Here is a 21968-nt window from a genome sequence, read left to right as displayed (position 1 = left end):
ATTTTTCAAATTTCTGAAAGTGCTTTGATTCTTTATGGGTTATTTTAACAATTTTGTTTTCCTCTAGTCTTTCACATATCAATACTTTCATTGATTATGAGTCATCTTTACAGAAGAGGAAAGAAGAAAGAAGATATAAGTTAGAGAAAATAAAGCACATTATCATTTCTGTGTCCCAGTGGCACAGGGAAGCCAGTTAAAAACAAACAGTAGTATTAGTTGATTAATTGAAGAACCCAGAAAATCAGCACAACTTTATTTTACTTAAGCAAGTTGTTCTAATAGGTGTTTTCTGGAGAAACACTTTATAGGGAAAAGTGGTCTGTCCTCAAGATATCTTCTTCATCCATAAGCTTCTGAATTCCTTTTTCCTTCCTCTTAGACAATTTCAGTAGTTAATATTTTTCTTCTCAATCCAAGCCTCTTTGTTTAAATGCCTGTATCATTATTGTCTTCTGTAGGGGAGAACTAGAATCAACACGTGATTAGACAATGTTTACCACCAAAGTGAGGGGAGCAAAAGGGATGAAATAGTTAATGGTGTTTGTATTTCAGAATTATGGCAAGAGTAAAGAAAGTATGAAACACTTTTTTAATGCTCCTTTGTATCCTTCTCCAGCCAACTCTGACTGACCTGCAAATTTACGTATGGAATTTCTTCAACATATAGAAATAATTCTATAGAAATAAGATATAGAATAATTCTGACTATACAATGTGGCTGGAGTGGAACACAGATGTGTATACCCGTTTTAAAACTCTACAGATGATAGTGACATGGAACTGTAATTATGGTTTGTGATGGGAGCTCATGTGCCTAATTATATATCTAATTCTTAAATCAAATCAATAACACCCTATCAAGCTGTCCAGCATATTATTGAACCCCCTCAATGACAATGAACACATTTTCCAAAGCAACCTTATCCAACTTTAGACAGTTCAGGATCCAAGAAATTCCTCCAAAATCAGTCTCATGGTGACTTTCAGAAATTGGTCTGATGTCTTTCCATTGAAGCTATTGAAAATAAGTCCAATTCACTTCACCCAAGATGGCCTTTCGAATTTTTCAACTAGATTCACTTCTGACACACCCTTTTCCAGGATCAACACCTTCATCTCTTTAAGCTTTTCCTATATTACAACATTTGCAATCCATCTCACCAGCTCTGTTCTTGCTATCTGAACACATTATGGTTTGTCTGTATCTGCTCTTAAAAGGCATCCGCAGAACAGATGAAATCCTTCAAATGAAATCTCAGAACCTGGGAGATCAAAACTAGTTTTCACTCAATTTAGATGCTGTACTTAAATGACTGTATTTTAATATTTTATTTGTACTGCTCTTTGTGGTATTTTTATCACACAAATAGCTCACGTTTAACCTAGGTAACCTAAAATTCCTAAATGAACAACTCGCTTTCCACAAATTTATAACTGCTGCCAACTTTTGGCTCTTAGAAAAGGACATTGCATTTGTTACTAGAAATATCTATCAAATTAGAGTTGATCAACTGTTACTGCATTACCATTTTGGATTTTGCTTCTGTCATCATTTCTAGTCCTCTCTGCTTCTGTGCCTTTCTATATTCATTCACGTCACTAATAAAAGTGCTCAAGAGAAGAAAGACTCAGATGGAGCTCTGGCACTGACAGCAGGAATTTTCCTCCAGACAATGACATGGGTTCATTGGTTGAGCAGCACTGATTGTATCCTTTGAGTACGTTTCTTTCAATAGCAATTAATTTATTTAGTTGTACTAGGTTCTAGTCCATATTTCCAAATGATTTCCAAACAGGCATAGCAAGAGCTTTCCAAACATTCTGGTCCAAACATTCTAAGCTTACCATACTATCCTTATAACTCTTACTGTAAAAAAAGCAAATGAGGGTTCAACTTCAGCCCACTGACAATTGACAGCTTTTACAAATGCTGCTTTTCTACTCACGGTGCACCAAACTATCCGTTTAATAATCTCGCCTAGAGTCATGCCCAAATTTGATGATAAAAACCTACCCCTGTCAACATCAGGCATACCTAGGCTCTCCCCATGTTTCTTACAGTTTCTTCTCACTATATTATAATTATTCATGTATCTGTGATTGAAGGCAAGAGCTGTATCTAAGGACCATGCCTGACATATGAAGTATTTGTTGAATGAAAAAGTGAAAAACCCTCAGTCATTTATAGTAATTAAAAATGGAGGCATTGACAAGATTTTATATATTTTTTTTATATTTATTTATTTGGTGGGAGAGTGCACAAGTGGGTGGGGGCAGACAGAGGGAGACAGAGGATCTGAAGCAGGCTTTGTGTTGACAGGCTGATAGCAGCTAGCCCAATGTAGGGCTTGAAGTCACGAATCACAAGATCATGACCTGTGCTGAAGTCAGATGCTCAGTCGACTGAGTCACCCAGGTGCCTCAACAAGATTTTAGATAACAGGTGTAGTGGAAAGACTAGACTAAGGTGGCACCTATGATTCCTACCATCTGGTTTTTACACCATGATATAAGTGGAACCTGTGACTTATGTCTAACCAAGTGAATACAGCAAAGGTGTCAGGATATGTTTGTTTACAAGCATATAAACATATTACATAACACTGCAATGCCCATCTTGTGAGGAGACTCCCCCTTCATTGATGGTTTTGAGGAAGAAATCATTGGGGTAGAACTACATGGCAAGAAACTGAGGGCAGCTCCTAATCAACAGTCATCAAGAAATTGAGATTCTCAAGCCAATAATACACACACACACACACACACACACACACACACACACATGAATACTGCCAATATCATGTGAGCTTGGAAGCAAATCCTTCCCCAATCAAACCTCAGATGAGATCTCACCAATTAGCCCCTTGACTTCAGTCTTAGAAGTGACTCTGCTAAACTGTGCCTTGACTTCTAAGCCACAGAAACTGTATATCCAAATCATCCAGGAAGCTTTGTAATCATATACATGTTCCAACCTCAACTTTTAGAGTATTATGAAAAAGCCCCTTGGGAATTCTGATGTTTACCACTGTGATGAACCCCTGACCTAAACTAACCACCAATTTTATTATAAAAATTAAAAATAGAATTATGTAAGAGTAGTACCTTTCTTGTTGTCACAGTGCTAATGACTAGCAGTCAGGACTTACTTTTCCCCTTTCACATTAATACCTTCATACATACCCTATGTACTGACTACTCTGTCCTTAAACACACAAAGGATCCCACATTAACAACAACAACAAAAAAAAAGGTGGGAGACAACTTTGTCACACCTTCCCTCTGTTTCCATTCCATTCATTCTTTTTAAAGGAAGTTCTAGGCCTGTTACTGCCATTTTACCACTCACTCCCATGCTCTACAACTTTTGATCTTACTAAATCCACTCACTAAGATACCTGTAACCTCTTATAATCCACAGGATACCATGCTCACCCTGTTCTTTTTCTTCTATTATGGAGGCACAGCCCTAAGTGATAATAAATAAAGGACAGAAGCAAAGATCAAGAACAAAGATTACTGCCCTACATCTTCCTTGGGTTGGGCTGGTTTATGCCTTCTCAATTTCAGCAATAGCATGCCATTGAAGATGGCAGGAACTACCATCAATCCCAGGGTTTACTTAATAGTTGACTTCACCAACTAGCCCCCTTGCCTTCTAGTGATTAGAGAAAACTTTGTTTTACATTCTCAGACTTACCAAAGAGTAAGTAAGCCAGAAGCTATTTGGGTATCAGTCTTCTAGTCCTAAGAAACTATGAACACTATAAAAACAAGACTGTTCGAGGGACCAGCCCAGGGACAAATATTCTGGAATTCTCTTCCCCAGCAGGCCAGGCCCTTATTTTCCTGTCTTCAAGCATCCCTGTGGCCTGAGGCCTGCAGCAGTGAGAGGTGAAGGATGGTTCAGACACAGACGGCAGTCCGCTCAACCCATGTGAAGACAATAGTCCTATTGGTACAATTTCTTTCCTTGGCTACAAAGGTAATCTCCTCTTAAGTGGTTAGTGGTAGAAATTTTGGTTTGGTAATACTACATTAATTGGAAGGGAGGAGTAAATCAGATCTAAGATTGTAACTTGATCCTTCCCACAGCCAGGCAGAAACCAAGAGAGAAGGTACTGCCTAATGAATAGGTGCTCTAAATGAATATAAAAGAGACAAGAGATTCTGATTCCAGTAATGTCCAAGCAGGGTATTCAAGGTATGCTTTATTCTTCAGCAATTGTGCATTTAGTCTTTGCTTTTCCCTAAAGACTCTGCAAGTTGTGTTGAAGTGTGCCTATCAGTATTCCACAACAGACACGTCTCCACATTTTTGCTATTTTGTTCATATTTATCATAAGAATCTTGGTCTCCTAGGCCCATCTGTGACCTCTTGGTCTTGATTCCAGAACCACCTTTCTTATCTGAGATTATAGATTTTGAGTGCATCTAGGTCATACCTGCTTATCGTATAATATCCTTGCCTCTGGCATGCATCTGCCTTTCTTGTAAAACAATCTTTTCTGGACTTTCCTTAGGTCTCTTTTACATGCCCCATTTTTAAACAATTCATGCCATGCATGCTAACTTCATCTTACCACCTCAACTCATACTCTTCAATGCGCCCTCTGTAAAAGCCCCTTTTTTATCCTGAAGCAAGAGGCTCAGAAGTTACAGTGACAAAGTTTCTGGTACATCAGTGTCCATGGCTGCAGTGATGCATTCTTTACCTAATCTAGTTTATATCTGTCCTCTCAGTTCCTCTGAAAGAGATAAGCTATTCTATTAACAAACAGGGCAGACTGTGTCCTCCTGGCTATCCCCAGATTGAACTATAGTTCCACTAATGAAATTGTGCTCCCTCATTTGGAGAACCAGAGCTCGAACTTGAGAGGTTTCCTTTCAAACTTATAATCACTCTTTCCCTATAAATCTGCTCAGAACTGACCTCAAAACTATAATTTCCCTCTCAGGTCTCTGGATTCTTTCTTCCCTGAATCCATTTTGGTTGCGCTCTTTGTGTCAATATTTGTATACACCCCAAAGTTTTGACAGGACCCAAATTTGTCTCTAAATGGATCCCTCCAGTATAACATCAACTTTCCCTAGATACATCTGATTTTTCCTTCATATAGTCATTTGGAAAGACGTCCAACTCTTCTCTGTCTCTCCATTTTTACTAGGAAAAGAAAACTACTTTATAATAATTTATTTAAACCATTACGTATAACCTTTGCAACAGATTTTTAGAATGGCATACCAGATTAAATATATATATTTTCTTCAGATTAAACATGTTAAAATATAATCTTCTAATAGGCAAAAAATAAATAACATGAGATTTCCATTTCAAATTAAGTCTTTTAACAAGCCAAAGGGTTCTAATCCAAGACCATGGATACCATAAAGAATCAACAACTTCATAATGAAGAGAGACCCTATGCCTACACAATAGTGATGAGCACTGTCCATTTACCCAGCATCTGCTGAAAAAACAGGTATGCAATGAGAATGAGAGGGAACAAAAGAGTTTGCGTCCCCTGATTCTCCTTCTCTACCCTTCAGGTGATCCCAGGAGTCATATCATTGATAGCATTTCCATCAGGATGAGACTCTCCTGTTTGGGAATGTGGCATACAAGGGAAAAGTTAGAGAGCTGCACCTAATAGCAAAACAAATCCAATTATGTACCAGCGATTTTAATGCCTTTCTGAGATTGAAGTGGCTCACTAAAGCTCAGACTGTAAAGATCCAGGGAGCATGTTTATTTATTTATACCATGACTCCCTCCAAATAGGATTTGAGGCAGCTCAGTGAGCATGTTAATAATGCTTATTCTCAAGACCCTATTTACCGCGTTGTGCTGCAGGAGATATCATTACCCCTGTTTGCTCTTAGAAAATCTGACTTTTTGAAGGGTTTTTTGTGTAACTTTCTGGAATTCAGAAGGGACCTTGAGGACTGCCTTCCTCTGATCCTGCAAGATTGTGAACATGGGAGGGAAAGAACCCAAATACCGGGGTGGAGCCATCACAGAAGGCAGGAATAAAATAAGCATGCAGGGTTTGAGGATGCCCAGGTAAGTCTTGGTGCACAGAAGTCAGTGCCCACACGAGGCCCCCATCTGGAAAGGGAACTTCAAGAATTAGTGAATGTGTTCCTGACACCAGAGGATGAGGCTTGTTATGGGTATTAAAATTTTCTTCTTGATATATGTGATGAGAGCACTGTAGAGTTTGGAAGCCTCTGCTGTCTAGAAATGAATGTTTCTCATATTTCTGGCTGGAAAAACAGGTCAAGAGAGAAAAAGTGCTGACTGAGAGCTCACTAGGTACCTGGTACTATGCTTGGTGTCTTCCATATGAAGTTTCAACTGAACTGTATAAGAAATCTGCCAGATTGGAGCTGTTGTTCCCCTTTGTGTAGTTGAGTTCCAGAGAAGGGGAGCTCCTTTGTCAAAGGAGAGGCAGCTGGTAAGTGATGAGGCTGGAAGTCAGGCTTGAATCCATTTGTGACCCATAGATGTCTTATCTTTGTGCTAAGCTGACTGATACCCAACACTGTGCCTAGCATACAGCAGGCATAAGACATGTTTGCTTGCAGGAATGACACAAAAATATAAAAACTACTCATTCCACAGATATTGACGGAGTGCCTACTATGTGCCAGACACTGAGTCAACATAGGATAAATTCAGCACTAAAATTGCAATTCAAATGTAAATCAGCTTTAATATGAAAATGAAATTAGGCCAGCAGGGAGGCCATAAATGAGCCTATTATAATACATCCCATAAGAGGAAGAGCAGCCAGGAAAAATGAGGTGAAGGGATGATGAGATAATGTAATTTTAAAATTGGCTTCTGTTCTCCTGAAATACTTTTAAGATTTTACTGCAAAATTACACAGTCATCAGGAATATGCCATTTTTAAAAGACTTTCTCACTTGGGTCAGTGCATAAATAATAATACATGTTTAAAAATGCATGACTATTCATTAAACCATTGACCACTTCCAGCCTATTGAGTACATAAGTATTTTAAAAATTACTTTAATACATATTTACCCAATAGACCAGAAAAGTTCCTTTGGTACATGATGTACATTTAAAAAGCTGCCTGCATAAGGAGTTATCGGATCTAAACCAGAGTTGGCTGCCGACTACATAATATGCATTTTAAAGAACAACCTAATTATGTGCTTACCCAAGAGAACAAAGTTAATACTGAGGGTCAATAATTATTACCTTCCTTTACTACCTTTTATTTTTTTCTGTCAAATAAAATAGAGAAAAAGAAGTTTATATCTGCCCTCTCGTATGTTTTATCTTGACAACTACTGCCTCAATGCCTCTTTCACCCCCACTTTCAAAAAACAAAAACAGAGGGGGGGGCGGGGGGGAGGAGAAGAGACAGAGAGAGGAGGGGACAGAAGGGAAGAAGGGAGAAGTGGTTGTTGTTTTCTTTATTTAAGAAAACTATGTGTAATTAAAAGTAAGTACCTTTATAGCAAATGCAGATGGTCAAAAATCCATCTTTTAATGTTTGCTATATTCTTCCCTTCTGTACTAAAAGATTATACTATTAACCACAATTTACTAGTGTTCCTGTGTACTTTTACAGAAACATGACTATCTTTCCCCTTTCTCTTTGGTAAGACACAATGATAGAGATTTCTTTCTCACCTTGCACAAACGCAAAAGTCCTCTGTTATTTAGTCATGGAATCTGTGTCTACCAGCACGATGTGGGAGAGTTCTCAGCACAAAATCTATTCCTGTTCACAAACATGTAAAAATTAAAAGGTGTATTTTCAACAAATATACTAATTCACTAGTTTCTCTGCTCACTGCTCTTATTGTACTACACTGATGTGAGGGGTATCACCCCACCAGTAAATGGTGCTGACAGACCAGATAGCAACCTTCACAACCTCATTCTAGAGACAACATTCCCCCTTAATTTCTAGTAATGTAGAATCACCCCATTAGCTCTAAAGAGCACACCCAACATGCAACTACCACTTTGTATTTATTTTTTTTGATTTAACGTTATTTTTTATTTTTTAAAATTTACATCCAAATTAGTTAGTATATAGTGCAACAATGATTTCAGTAGATTCCTTAATCCCCCTTACCCATTTAGCCATCCCCCCTCCTACAACCCCTCCAGCAACCCTCAGTTTGTTCTCCATATTTATGAGTCTCTTTTGTTTTGTCCCCCTCCCTGTTTTTATATTATTTTTGTTTCCTTTCCCTTAGGTTCATCTGTTTTGTCTCTTAAAGTCCTCATATGAGGGAAGTCATATGATTTTTGTCTTTCTCTGACTGACTAATTTCACTTAGCATAATACCCTCCAGTTCCATCCACATAGTTGCAAATGGCAAGATTTCATTCTTTTTGATTGCTGAGTAATACTCCATTGTATATATATACCACATCTTCTTTATCCATTCATCCATTGATGGACATTTGGGCTCTTTCCATACTTTGGCTATTGTTGATAGTGCTGCTATAAACATGGGGGTGCATGTGTCCCTTTGAAACAGCACACCTGTATCCTGTGGATAAATGCCTAGTAGTGTAATTGCTGGGTCGTAGGGTAGTTCTATTTTTAGTTTTTTGAGAAACCTCCATACTGTTTTCCAGAGTGGCTGCACCAGCTTGCATTCCCACCAACAGTGCAAAAGAGATCCTCTTTCTCTGCATCCTCGCCAACATCTGTTGTTGCCAGAGTTGTTAATGTTAGCCATTCTGACAGGTGTGCAGTGATATCTCAATGTGGTTTTGATTTGTATTTCCCTGATGATGAGTGATGTTGAGCATTTTTTCATGTGTTGGTTGGCCATCTGGATGTCTTCTTTGGAGAAGTGTCTATTCATGTCTTTTGCCCATTTCTTCACTGGACTCTTTGTTTTTTGGGTGTTGAGTTTGAGAAGTTCTTTATAGATTTTGGATACTAACCCTTTATCTGATATGTCATTTGGAAATATCTTCTCCCATTCTGTCAGTTGTCTTTTAGTTTTGCTGATTGTTTCCTTCACTGTGCAGAAGCTTTTTATTTTGATGAGGTCCCAGTAGTTCATTTTTACTTTTATTTCCCTTGCCTTTGGGGATGTGCCAAGTAAGAAATTGCTGTGGACAAGATCAAAGAGGTTTTTGCCTGCTTTCTCCTCGAGGATTTTGAAGGCTTCCTGTCTTACATTGAGGTCTTTCATCCACTTTGAGTTTATTTTTGTGTATGGTGTAAGAAAGTGCTCCAGGTTCATTCTTCTGCATGTTGCTGTCCAGCTTTCCCAGCACCACTTGCTGAAGAGACTGTCCTTATTCCATTGGATATTCTTTCCTGCTTTGTCAAAGATTAGTTGGCCATACATTTTTGGGTCCATTTCCGGGTTCTCTATTCTATTCCATTGATCTGAGTGTCTGTTCTTGTGCCACACTTTGTATTTAGGTATTAGATGTCAACTGGTTGTAGAACAGTGAGTCATATGTCTATGAGTACAGATGGTTCCTACACATACTATTCCTAAGTGTTATTCTTTATCACTCAATGGTATTTTATTTCTAAAAATCTATTTCGAACAGGTTTACTTCCTTTCTTTACCACCATTCCCCCATTGCCAAATCAATTACATTCTATCTACAATAATTAACACAGAAATCTTTCACGAATTCTATTTGAGCCTTAAGAATTGTCTACCTTCTATTCTAGATGTGTTTATTTCAATAAGTCCAAAGAGATGAATTCAGGTTTGTTAAAGATGGATAAAAAGACTAAAGTCAGCTTATTTTTTAAAATTTATCCTAATAATTTATAATTTATTCTTCATTCTTTTCATTTTTAAATCATTGTTTCATACCTGAAGAATACCCCAGAGATTTAAAAGCTGGTGTGAGTTTCTTAAATACACTTGGTAATTTTATAGAGGAGGAGAGAAGTCTTAGAAGAGGCTAAGTGGACCATAATTAAAGCAAAGTTTATTTTATATCAGCACAGTAATTAAAATATAATTAATATTTAAAGAAACAACTCTAATACTAAAAACATATATCTAAACTCCCAAGCAACTATACTAATGAGCTCAATGATTCAACTTCATGTACTCATGCTTCTTACTCTCCAGTTGACAAGAATAACAAGCATAATTGGAAACATTTTGTAAATATAAAATATTTTTATTGTGGATATGGATATAGGTGTATAACAAAGAACTAAATAAAATTTAAAAATGAGGTCAACATCATAAAGCTAAGCCACCTGCTATTACTCAGATTGGCTTATTTTAGACACATCACTCTCTATGAGCAGTAAACTCTACTCAAGGGTCAGGTTCACTTTCTCCTTTTAAAACAGCTGTAAGATACATACTAAAAATTAGAACAAACTAGAAGACTTTAGAGTCTCTAGGCTGTTTGCCGTGTGTAGTATTTTTCTAAGCCTCTGAGAAATACATCAGTACCTGTTTGTTTGAGAGCATGCTCTCCTTCTGTTCTAATAATTTTTAAATACATTTTGCATTATTTTTAAATTCCTTTGGCCATAATTAGATTCACTGCAAAACAAAACACACCTTAGTCTAATGGCATGAATTTTCCCTGTCACCATCTGGGTTGAATTGCAGTATTGGGAAAATCAGTTTAAATGCACATCACACAATCTTTTTGCATGTTCTTTCTCTAGGAGTTTTCTTCCCAAAGTTGCACTTTCTCTTGCCCAACCACATTCCTCCCTCAGGCATGATATGGTGCCCTCTCTTCACAGAACTGGAAAAGCATGACTCAAAAAGGAAACCAGATTTATTTTTTAAAGATGAGATTACACCACACTTTGTTTCTAAAACCTAATGGCGAGTGAATGAGTGTTTAATTGAGAAAGACAGGAAAAAGAAAGAATATGGATGCTCAAGATAGTATTTAAGAGCTTCCCTTCTTATTCTAAGTTGGATTGCCAGATTTAGAAAATAAAAATATAGGACTACAAGTTAAATTTGAATTTCAGATAAATAATGAATATTTTTATGTCGGTCCCATGCAGTATTCATATATACTTTATACACTAAAAAAATTTTTTTTATTACCTAAAATTCAAATTTAAGTAGGTTACCTATATTTTATCTAGCAATCTATCTCCCAGGTTGTCCTTAGTGTAATACTCAACTTATTTTATTATAAACAAGTACTTTGGGGATGGGCTCAAGCTAAGTACTCCCCTAAAATTGGTCCAAGTTTAGCAACATTTTTCCTTGAATTGGAAAAAACTTTTTAAACAAGAAAGGCAATCTTGAGCTGCAAAATTGAGAAATTGCATGGGTTCAGACTGCCCAAGAGCTCATTATTTCTCAGAAAATTAAGAGAATGAGAAATGAAACCATTCCATTTTTCATCCTCCACCTACAAATTATCTATAATTACACCCATTCTTATCTACTACCTTCAGTTTTAGAAGTGTCTCTCTTTCTATAAGTCCTTCAGATCTTATGCTAACTCATTGCTTTTGATTTTCAATCACGTGTCCCTCTCTTCCCTAAACTCTCAAACTTTGACTTTCATCTACTTCTATCCTCATTCTACATACATATTCATCTCATATTCAGACCTACGTCTCCACTAGTTGCATCTTCATTAATCACCATCTTTTCACAGACAAAAGTAGGCAACAGTGTTGACTTCCCTTCTTCTTCCTATCACTCATCATTAAGCGCTGAACCAGGGAAATAGATGAGAGCCCATACATCCTTTGTATGCCAAAATAACATTCCTAAACTTCACTGTAATGTTCCAACACAAGCACCAACCAAAATATTGTATTTCAACTGTCAGGAAAAAGATAAAACTTCAAAAAGACATGAGATTTACTGTATGAAATTATAAAATTTATGTTATATTCCATTTAGTTCTACAACTAAAAAAAGAACATATTTTCATCCAAACAGAAAATAAAAAGAAAAACTTCCATCACGATACAATGAAAAGATGTATAATTATTAGATCCAACGTTTCTGAGCTTCATCTTACAAATTCCTTTTTCATATATGTCTGTGCTTCAACTCACTCCATTCTCATTTCTGCCCTCACCACCCCATTGAAGCTACTCTCAGTTAAGGCCATCAATCACTTCTTATTCTTATATGAAAGGAACATCTGTTAGCCTTTATTTTATAGTCTCTGATGTGATTGAACACTAGATTTTCCCATTCATGAAATCCTCTTCTCCACTGGTATATTATAAAGACACCCTTCCTGTCCATTTTCCTACCTATTCAACACTTCCTTGTAGCCATGAATTCCCTCCTTAAATATGTGTGCTCCTTTGCATTCTATACATTTTCCTGGACAAGTCCTAAATCTATGGTTTCAATTGCCACTTACAAGCTGATGACTTCCAAATGTTTATTCCCAATCCAAAACTCACTCTTTTTTTAGTGTTTATTTATTTTTGAAAGAGAGAGAGTGTGTGAGCAGGGGAGGGGCAGAGAGAGGGAGACAGAGAATCCCAAACAGGCTCCGCACTGTCAGTACAGAGCTCGACGTGGGGCTCGAACCCACAAACCATGAGATCATGACCTGAGCCAAAATCAGGAGTCAGACACTTAATCTAAGCCACCCAGGCACACTTCTAACCCAAAACTCACTTGTAAGTTCCTTCTTGATATGTCCACCTGGATATCCCCAAATTCAAACAAATTGAAAAGTAAACTCATCCTCTTTAAACTTAAGTCTACTCTTCCTCTTTTACTTAATCTTTGAAAAATAACATCTTCCTTCCTTCCTTCCTGCCTGCCTGCCTGCCTTCCTCATTTCTCAGAAAATTAAGAGAATGAGAAGTGAATCCATTCAATTTCTCATCCTCCACCTACAAATTATCTATAATTATACCCATTCTTCCTCTCTCCCTTCCTTCCTTCCTTCCTTCCTTTGTTTGCAGAAATAGCATTTATTTAGTCACAAAAGTCAGGAATACCTAACAGAGGGCCATAACAGATTAAGGACCTCTTGCTTATAATGATATTTGTCTTAAAGTAATTTGTGTGCTGATTTTTATTTCTCATGTGATATAGTAAGTTTATCATTGATTTCCTAGAAATAGCATCCAATAAAGGTTTGGTGAATGAATAATGAAAAATTTAATTTATCTAGAAAAACACTGATGACTAGTATTATCAGCTGGGATTACATAGATCATGCCTAGTCTACAGGGATTTGTGTCTGTGTCCACAGGTTCAGCCCAGTCTCCAAAACTGCTGGCACATAATAGGTGTTCAATAAATATTTGTCAAATGGAAGAATTAAAGTGTGTTTTGATAGAGACTATACTTTCCACATTTTTCTGAAGAAATCTATGACTATAAGAGTGTCCTAATCACAATTCACATTATTTACCTATTACTAGATAATGTTACCCCAAAAACTTAGCAGCTCAAAAAGACACAGAATCCTGTGATTCAAGAACCTGGGTGACAGCTGAGTTGTCTGGCTCTGAGTTTCTCACAAGGCTGCAGCCATCTAAAGGCTAAACTGAGAAGGGTCTCTTACTCTCTCAGATGGTTGTTAGCAAGATCTAATTTCTTACAGCTTGTTTGAGACCTCAGTTTTTAATGAGCTTTTGGCCAGAAACCTCCTTCACTGTTATTTTGTCGTTACTGTTTTTGCACATGGTCAACATGGTAGTTTACTTCATCAAACCAAGATTACCTGTTGTAATCTAATCACACATGTGATAGGCATCACTTTTGTCACATTCTGTTCATTAGAAGCAAGTCATGAGGGACCAACCACACTCAAGGGGAGGGGATTTCATGAGGGCATGCCCCCTACTTGAAACAGTTATGGAGACAGAGTCGGGGAGAAGTGTTCATTGAGAGCTGTGTCACAAGCTGCCTACCACATCGTACATAAATACTCTTCTAGGAAATAGGAAATAGGAAATCACTATGTGTGTAAGCAGAAACACTCTGGCTTATGACCACAACTAGAACTACATTTATATAACTATTTCAGCCATGTAAAGAAACAGCCTTTCCACCAATATTAGTAAATAAACAGAATTTTTCCTTAGAGACAAAGAAGAAACCTTTCTTCTCTCTTGTCTACATTCAAGAATGTCTTCAAGAATGAGATCAGATCAAGTTACAAGCATATTTTTAAGCCCTGTTGTCCACATCCAGACTTCCCCTTTCCTTCTGTGCACAGGCCAACCACCTATATAAAATGGCAATGAGATGCTAGACTATCATCAATTTGGTCAGTCTGACTTGAGCTGGACTCAAAGTTGAGGACCAGAGGTAGATACAAAGGTCAATATCTGTCTGGTTACAACTTCTCCCAGACAAATGACCTATTGACTAACTCTTAGGTAAATTCCCATCAATAGTTTCAAATTCCACATAACCTCAAAGGACATTAAATCTATTCATTTCTGTACTGCTGAGTATCCACAGTAGATGCAGAGGATTTAGAAATGATTAAATAAATGGTGGTTGGTTGTAGGAGTCAATTCTATTATTTGGTAGAATTTGGACAACACATCAAGTTTGGAAGTTAATAGAATCATGTGCAGGAATTTAGAGTATTCAGAGGATTCTTTTGGACGTGGACAGTTAAAGCTGCCTGGTTAAAAAGATTTCACAGGCTTCCCTGTATAGCTTCTAAAGCAAAAGCAGATTCTCTGTATATTTAACATCTACTACTGTCTATTCATTTTCCATTCATACTCTAAAATCAAAACCTTGCCAGAAATTGAGAACAAAGAAGATTTTGAATTTTTATTGGAAGACAATCATTTGAGGTGACTGATTATGAGTTAATTGCCTCTGAGCATTTCTGGAATTGCTGCTTATGCATTTTCTTACTGCTGACAGGATCCCTAATACTGACAGTGGGAACTGTTTCAAGTAAGATCATGCAACATAGTTTTGCATCCTTTTTTTAGATCTGTTTGTGTGGCAGTAATTGAGTCTCTTTTGAGCAGCTTCTGGGGTAAAAATTTATATATTAATGGCCTTGGATTTGGGGACACCCAGAAGTAGGAGAAATTAGGAACTAAACAGCAATTCAGTGCTTTACATGTCAGAGAAACCTTGAAGGAAATGAGGAAAGAGAGGTACATGATTCAGACTCCAAAATAGGGAAGTAGGGTGAATGCATTAAGATTCAAAGGCTATAGCTTGACAACAACCTAGTATGGCAGCCTTATAATGGGAAGGACTCTGATCTGTGATTGTAATCCTACCTCTACCTCTATTCCCGCTGTGTGATCTGGGGGCTAGGCTTTGTAATCTACAAAATAAGAGTATTGAAGTGCTTGATCTGTAAGAACCATTCAAGCTGTAAATTTCTCTACTGTGACCTGATAGAGGAAACTCAATCAATTTCTGGCCTACAACCTCCCTATCAGTTTATATTTCTCTCCTCTTGGCACATTCCTCCCAGAATTCTCTCCAGCCTCCAGATCTTATCCTGGATGAATATTTTCACTCTTCAGCAGTCAAACTCTCTGGTAATTAATGCTGCATAGTTGACTAGTAATAAAGATGTGAGTTGATAACGGCTGAATGAATGACCCACAAGTAATAGCATTTTAAACATAAATGGACTCTCAAAGACTAACACATTATGACCCAAAAGATTGAAATTATAATGATGAACTGAAAGGAAGTAGAGTTAATTTTTTTGAGCTTAAGCAATCATCTACCCTGATTACTCATAAAGCTGTCCTGGCTGATTTGTCCAGAGTGAGTAGTTCAAGGTAGAAGAGTTGAAAGAATGCCATATTAGCACAGACTTTGAAAGCAGACAGACGTGGAGTTAAGTCACTGTTCTACAATTTGCTAGCTGTTTGACTTTGAGCAATTTACTCATCTGATCTTAAATTTTCTCCTATAAGTGGAATTAATAGTGCCTATGTCCCACAATTATTTTAAAGAATAAAAAAGATAATATATCTGGGACACAGTACCCATGTAACAAATGCTAACTATCATTATTACTACCTCTTCTTTGGGAACTTAATGATAAACTTCATTTTTAAAATCAAATGATGCTAGTTTCACTCTCAAATGGAGACTACAAAAAGCTTTGCTGTTTTAAAAAATGAATATACAATATAATATCTCTGCCTATTAAAAAAAGTGACACTGGCCCAGTATAAGAAAATCAGTCTGATTATTTTATAGTTACTTGTAATTAAATCTTTGAATACTGCTTTACCTCACGAATCAAACCTTTCCACTTTCAATGGAAACCTTGAAGTCCCTCATTAATGATGGATAATTTCCCTAAATTTTCAAAATTCTCTGTCCTACTTAGATAATGTTTAAATGATGGAAATCAATTTAATTTAAACAGGAAAGGACTGACCTCATGCTATGGATCAAATAAGTACAAATGAGAAACTAATCCAAAACATAAGCTCCCTGGATCTGCATACTTTATTAGTCCTTGGACACTGACTATTCAATATTATTATTGTAGCATTACTTCACTACATAAATCCCTTTATGTTTTATTCAGATCTAAAGCTTTTGCCTTTTACACCAAGTGCTGAGGAACTATGGAGCAATGGGCTGGGGGAGAGCTCCCTCCACCAACAGGGGTCAAGAGGGAGGCTTGCACAGAGAGACCTTCATGTTCAAAGTAAGGTCGCCCTCTGGCCTCCCCAAGCTTTTCATCTACAGGGTCCAGAGGGGTCCCCAAGTGCTAATAGTAAGCCTAACACCCCTGGTCTTTTACATCTTCACTGCTTAGTGTCAGGTTAAAGCACCGAAACTTTACAACTCCAGGTAAGACTGACATTTTTTTGTCCTGCCTCAACACTAATGGTCCAATCTAGTCTTGGGACTAATTTCAAAATGCCTTTCATTACTTTCTTTGTCTTCATCACAGGAAACCCTGTACTCTTTGGTCATTTTTCTTCCCTGAACTATCTTCTTATTTTCCCCTGAGAAAAAGGAAACAATCAGATGAGTTTCACAAGTTTCACTACTATATCCTCCCACCTATCTCTCTTTCTTCTCTCATTACAGTGAGCTAACATCAATGTCCCTGGCTCAGCTTAACTGTTCTACTTAGCAAGGAGTATCATCAGATCTTGCCTGCTTGAGAATATTGGTATGGCTGATTTCTTCTCTCTATTGCATTATGAAGGCTACTTTTTCTGGTACCTCTCTTCTATCAACACACAGGCATGGTATTATTTCTCCCATTAAAATACACAAAAATTGTCCCTGGACTTCACCTCCCCTGCCAACCACAGACCACTTTCTCTCCTTCCCGCTACAGCAAATACCTATACAGAAGTCCCTGTGCCTACTTGTGTCCTGTTTCTCTCTCCCTATTTTCTTTTAAATTCTTTCCAATAATGTTTTTGCCTCCACGACTCCATGGAAAGTCCTCTTTTTCTTATGGTTGTCAACACATTTTCATCATTACTAAATCCAAGAGTCAATTTTCAATCCTCATCATACTTCACCAAGCATTTAACATATTTGATCATTTACTCCTCCTTGTCATGGTTTCCAAAACCCCACACTCCCCTGACTTTCTCATCACTCACCAGGCACTCCTTTCACTCTCTAAGGTAGTTTCTCCTCAGCTCACCAAGCTCTTAACACTGGAATAACCCAGGACTTGGTGATCCCTAAACCTCACCTATTTTCCCACTACACCTATTCCTTGGTGATTCCATCCAAGCTTTAATTATTCCCACTATGCTGATGGCTCCCAAATTTAATCTCCAGCCTGCACCTTACCTTTCCACTTCAAACTGCCACTCGGTGCCTCTACATGCATGTCTAATAAGCATCTCCAGCATAAAATACCTCAACTGAATTCCCAAACTGGTTCTTTTCCCCAAACCTTCCACCAACAGTTTCTCAGGGGTGAGCAATTCCTTTCTTCCAGTTGCTCAGGCCAACGCCTTAGAGTCACTCTTGACTCTTCTTCTCACACATATACACTCTTCTATTTTATCCCATCCAACACCAAATCTTATTAACTCTGTCTTCAAGATATATCCAGAGTATTACCACTTTTCACCACCTCCACCGCTATTATTCTGGTCCAAGCCATCATTACATTTTGCCTACATTTTTGCAAAGGCCTCCTAGCTTCCCTCCCTTTCTCTTTCCATGAATTTGCAATACTGTAGCCACAGGAATCCCAGGAAAACATGTATAAATTGGACAGATCATTTCACTCTTCTGCTGGAAGTCTTTGATATCTCAGTCAAATTAAGAACCAGTGTTTCTGGGGGCACCTGGGTGGCTTAGTCAGTTAAGCATCAACTTCTGCTCAGGCCATGATCTTGCAATTGGCAGGTTTGAGCCCCACAGCTCCGAGACTCAAGCCTGCTTGGGATTCTGTGTCTCCCTCTCTCTCTGCCCCTCCCCAATCCATGTGCATTTTCTCTCTCTCTCTCTCTCTCTCTCTCTCCCTCCCTCTCTCTAAAATAAATAAAAACATTTTTAAAAACTAAAAACAAACAAACAAACAAAAACAATGTTTCTGAGATTCCTGGGAGGCTCAGTTGGTTAAACATCCAACTCTTGATTTTGGCTCAGGTCTTGATCTCATGGTTTGTGATTTCGAGCCCCACAATGTGTTCTGTACTGACAGTGCAGAGCCTACTTGAGATTCTCTCTCTCTCTCTCTCTCTCTCTCTCTGCCCCTTCCCCACTCACTCTCTCTCTCTCAAAATAAACACATAAACTTTAAAAAAAAAAAAAACAACAACAACCAGTGTTTCTACAATAGCTTCCATAGCCCTATAGGATCTGCTCCCTGCTCACTCTTTTGTCCTGTAATCTCTCACTCTCCCTATGTTCCATCCTGCTGGGCACCTTGCTCCCCCTCAGACTTGCCAGGTGTGCTTTCACATCAGAGTGTTCACACTTGCTGCCCTCATGTCCTGGGATGTTCCTCCCCCAGATATCCACATGACTCAGTCCTTCAACTCTTTATGTATATATAGTCTTTTTCAGGTACTGTCTTCTCAGAAAGATTTTCCCTGATCACAATACTTAAAATTATAAACCCCAACTTCCATATTCCACCCTCCTCCACAGCTTTTTTCTTTTGCATTTTCACCATATAACATACTATTATTTTACTTACATTCTTCATTAACTGTCCATCTCTATTAGGATGAAGCTTCTTGAGAAGAAGAATTTTTTAGTTTCATTTTATTCTCTGCTATCTCAGGTGCCTAAAGCAAAGAAATTATTAAAACATGAAAAATTCATAGATATTCAGGAAATATATAACATAGTCTATTATAGTGTTGTTAAAAATAATAATAATAATGATAATAATAAGCACTGTATAATGCTTATTATGTGCCAAGCACTGTATTAAGGGCTTTATGTATGTCTATTCATGTCATTGACTCATTTCATCTCCATTTCCACATGAATCTACAAGTAGGTAAGACTTTTGTCTATATTTTAGAGTTGAAGAAATTACAGCCCAAAGAGGCTAAGAAACTCTTATACTGAGAGTATGTAGGAAATCAGAATCTGAACATGGAATTTATACATTACTTCTCTAGGTTCTGATTCCTCTATTAAAATCAGGAAAATAAGAATTTTCTTGTGGAAATTATAGATAACATATACAAAATATAAAGACAATAGCACAGTGTCTAACTCTGGCAAGTCAGTATGTACGTGGAAGCAATAATTATACCGCAACTATTCATACAGAGTAAACTTTAGTGTAAGGAATCTTAAAATACCTTTCTAAATGGAAGTGCTGTGTTATTCAATCTCCCAATTTGTGTTTTGATTGGTGGTACCAGACTTAAGGCAGTCCTTCACAATCACACAAATGAGAATTAGTCTTTTCTATCTATGGAAAAAATAATTGGGGCTTCATTTTTGTTTTTGTTTGTTTCCTTAGCTTACCAGCTGTATTATATAAGCCTATGTCAATGTACATACAGTCTAACAATGCAAGCATATTTGTTTTTCAAATCAAAGGGGGAAGACTTTATAAGCCAGTCAGTATTCATCTTATTTGTGTAAGACTCTATTCTGCTCTTCATTTAAGCTTACAGAGCTCCAATATGAAGAAATCTTTAAACCCCAGGCCTACTGATTAGCAAGAGCTCTGTTCCAGTACCACAGAGGAGTAAGAAATAAGGCTTCATATAGGGGCTCCAAAATAGAGTGGGTAGATTGATGTCCCCACTTGTGTTTCAGTGCCCCCAAAATACCTTCACAGCATGTGCAACAGTATGGGGGCTCTACTGAATTTGTATTCTGGAAAACAAACTAAAAGGTCAACATGCATGTATATTTATAATGGAATTGGTATTTGTTAATCAATGAGGGGAAATGTTTCTTCCTTTGTAGTAAGTTCTCAAACTTTTCTGGGGAGAGCCTGCAGTTAGCCTTAGAAAGCTCTTACAAATTACACATCAATATTTTCTAAGACACTTGGGACAAAGCGCTGTTAAACTAATAGTCTACTGGCTTTATAATTTCAATACTAAAACTAAGATGCAATATTAGACTGGTACATTTTTCATGTTCTTTAAAGGGAGAAAATATACGAGGGTAAAAGTGGAGTAGAAAATTTTAAAAAATAATAATAATTTTTTGAAACCACACCATAGTGTAAATACCCTCAGATTGGCAAATATTCTTTAGCTGGAAACTATGGGTGAAGCATGTCAATACCACAGGGGACAATAATCGTCAACCAGCTTTATCAAAATAGAGATCATACCTTAATGTAAGTCTTCTCTAATAACAATGGTAAAAGCAGCATTTCACCCCTAACTCCCAATTTTATACTTATAATTGATTAGTCATTTTTTTTACCCCAGGTTAACTAGTTCTGAAAACATTTGTTTGTATGACTCATAGAGATATCTAGAAAAATAATTAATCATGAAAGCATCACTTCAGGAATATAAAATGAGAGTTTCTCAGTATACCTCCATTTGGTTTATCAGGTCAAGTTGTCTGATAAGATCATTTCTCCCAAATCCATATCCTTCATACCAGGTGACTCCTGTTACCGAACACAGCACCTGCACCAGACAAAGTGGTGGGAATAGTGGACCATGAGTTCTCCACCTCTATTCCCTCTATTGTTTGCTATAGTCATTACATCATCTCTCTTTTTCAGCCCACCAACTGTCATAATCCTTTACAATTTCACCTTTGGAGATTATTTCATATGCTTTTAGTTCTAATTTTCTAAGTCCTAGCAACATAGAAGAGAATCCCTTGCAATTATTAGTCACATTATCCAAGCCACATTCTCACTTCTAGGAACATCTGGCAACCTTCAAGATTAATGTCTTCTTGCAAAACTTAATCACTGAAGTCAGCACTTCTTGCCTGACCTCAGCCCCCTGCTCATTTATTTATTCTTTCTCAGATGGTACTTAGCACCCACTACTTTGCATATGATACTCAATAAATATCAGATTAAATTGAGATTCACCCGGGGGCACCTGGGTGGCTTAGTCAGTTAAGCGTCTGACTCTTGGTTTCAGCTCAGGTCATGATCTCACAGTTTGTGGGGTCAGCACGGAGCCTGCTTGGGATTCTCTCTCTCTCCCTATCTCTCTCTCTGCTCCTCCCTCACTCATGTACTCTCTCTCTCAAAATAAATAAATAATTTTTTATTTAGATATATCCTTTTCTTTATTATAGTTCCAGTAACTTTGTATTATAAGTGAACCTCTGGGTTGTAAATGGGTTTTAGTTTCAGACATGAGTGGCTTGGAAATCAGTGGATGGGGTAATTAAACAGCAAACTTAGGTTAGTAGAGAAAAACTACAGTAACTGAACAGGAGGTAAAATTAAAAGGTGATAGGAAACACACTCAGAGAAGACAAAGCTGATACTAAAGTGAGTCTGGGAGAAGATTTATAACTCATACAGTATAATAAAAATAAATTTAAAAGTTTTGCTAGCACATACATGTAAAATGTGAGCTATAGTGGAAGAAGGTTGATGAGCAGGGTGA

At 37.4% G+C, this 21968-nt stretch overlaps 1 long non-coding RNA gene across 1 annotated transcript; it reads right to left on the bottom strand.

Moving 5' to 3' along the window:
• Window positions 1–244: 244 nt before the first annotated feature.
• On the bottom strand, window positions 245–21020 carry LOC121031779 (uncharacterized). The gene is made up of 5 exons (XR_005790889.1): window positions 20925–21020; window positions 19719–19794; window positions 19100–19190; window positions 7673–7763; window positions 245–468 (listed from the first exon to the last, which is right to left on the bottom strand). It is a non-coding gene; the product is annotated as an uncharacterized LOC121031779 (long non-coding RNA).
• Between the last annotated feature and the right edge of the window lie 948 nt (window positions 21021–21968).

This window comes from Herpailurus yagouaroundi, unplaced genomic scaffold (genome assembly GCF_014898765.1).
Source record: "Herpailurus yagouaroundi ecotype Mexico unplaced genomic scaffold, PumYag 28, whole genome shotgun sequence".
Taxonomy (NCBI): domain Eukaryota; kingdom Metazoa; phylum Chordata; class Mammalia; order Carnivora; family Felidae; genus Herpailurus; species Herpailurus yagouaroundi.
Note: the sequence above shows the minus strand (reverse complement) of the source record. Positions and strands in the feature narration are given on the sequence as shown.